The following is a 1,959-nucleotide window of genomic DNA, read 5'->3' as shown; positions in this document are numbered from 1 at the left end:
GGGCAAGGGGGGGCTTAATGATGTGTGTATAACTGGGGCAGGTTTAATAACTTTGCCGCCACTTGTTCTTAGCAGCCCCTCTGGAAACCAGACAGTGTCTCATTAGGGCTTTCCTGGTGCAAACATTTGACTCGAAGGAGCGGTGCGGAGTTAATTTCTCTTTGCGCTAGGATTTGTTTAATGACACAGAGGGAAACGGACAATTCGCGTGTACAAGACCATAAAGCTACGGAGGGACAGATTTTAAAAGCATATTTTGTTCTAATCGAGCAATCGGGTTTTCATTTGTCACATGTTACATGAATTTTGAGTAAATGAAAAAAATGCCTCTATTGTTCTGCATCAAATTATAGGAACCAATTGGGAATTCCTGGGCAATTTTCTCCATCTCTCCTTCGCTTCCACAACACCTCGTACCAGTGCCACCTACAGGAACACTGGCGTTCTCGAGCTTGTTTCGAGTCGGAAAGGAGAAACACCGGCTCCGAACGCTGTTTTCCTTCCCAGCCTTTACGGAGCTTCTCACGTAGCACCGTTGTGCCCGTGTGTGCGGACACGCGGCCGCCCGTTGTGCCAGGCGAGTGGACGGGGACCGGGACTGAGAAGGCGGCCGCTGCCGGCGGAGCCTCTCACACCGCACCCTCCAGAGTATGCAGAAGGTCCGCAGCCTCCCGCCCCACCAAAGCCCGGCGCACCTCCAGGCAGCGCGGGGGCTTTACTAGCGCAATGTCCCAAATCAGTGCCCATCTATATGCTGGCTGCGTTTTACGAGAGGCAGCTCCGAGCCAAGTGCTGCTCCGCCTCAGTCTCCAGCACGCCTTTGGGGGCTCTACCTTCGCCCGAATATTTATAACGAATTCCACAGAAATTCCAGGGGGAAAATAATGATCCCTCCCCCTCGCGGCTTCAGCGGAGGAGGCCCCGGCTGGAAACCGGGCTGCCCTCGTCGCGGCCTCCCGGGGGGTGCCGGAGCCGGACCGGGCCGCTCTGTCGCAGGTTGTTCCGCCGGGACTGAGGGGGGCCCTGCTCGGCTCTGTCCCCTGACCTCGTCCTTCGGTTACAGCGACACTGCAGATGTTTGTCCGCGAGATACACTGCGATACTGGCGATCGTTTCTCATCGATTTTATACGTGCACTCTTTTCTCTGCCTCCTTTTCCTTTAAAAGTTTTCAGTTCCCGCACCCCTTATCCAAAATGCATATACGTATGTCTTCGTATACCGTATATATTCGTATTCGTATATTCATATTCATCGTCGATACTGTACATCCATTTATGCAGCGCGTGTTGTTGATGCTCTCTGGCTCTGGACAGGAGACATCACCGAGCGAGCCGAGGTGTGCACGCAGTCGGTGCATAGATACAAACCCCGCAGCTCGATTTTGCTGACAGGGTGAGAAACGCGAGCAAGTTTGTGGAAGAAAGAAACTCTTATGACCTACACTGGAAGATTTATGATCGTTTTAATATTACAAAGCGTAGAGAAAACTCTATCGTTGCAGCTTGGAGAGTTTAATTTCGTTGTGAGAAATAATAATCATAAATTAATCATAATCATAATGCGGACACGGGAGGCAGCCGAGCTCCCCTTCTCCTTTCGCTCTGCGGGTTTGCAGCTGCGTCCGACGGCTCCTGGAGGTGGGAACAGCTCCGCTCCGCGTCCCCCACAAAGGGCTGGCGGCATGATTAGAGCCGGGGGCAATCAGCCATTCGCGGCGTGAAGTAGCAAGGGCATAATCGAGAGTAGAGTTCATCTCGGTTGCCGTTTTTTAGCGAAATAAAACAAAATTCTCTTCTCGCTGCTAGAAGTTTGGGCGGTGACACAGCGATGCGTGTGCGCAGCGCGTCCGGAGCTGCAATCGCGTCCTAGCCCAGCGCCGGCCGCAGCCCCGGGGAGCGGAGAGAGGCCGATGTCGCTGCCGAACAGCGGACCCCGCACTGGCACAGGCAGTGGCCGG

Source organism: Meleagris gallopavo, chromosome 5 (genome assembly GCF_000146605.3).
Source record: "Meleagris gallopavo isolate NT-WF06-2002-E0010 breed Aviagen turkey brand Nicholas breeding stock chromosome 5, Turkey_5.1, whole genome shotgun sequence".
Classification (NCBI taxonomy): Eukaryota; Metazoa; Chordata; class Aves; order Galliformes; family Phasianidae; genus Meleagris; species Meleagris gallopavo.
Note: the sequence above shows the minus strand (reverse complement) of the source record.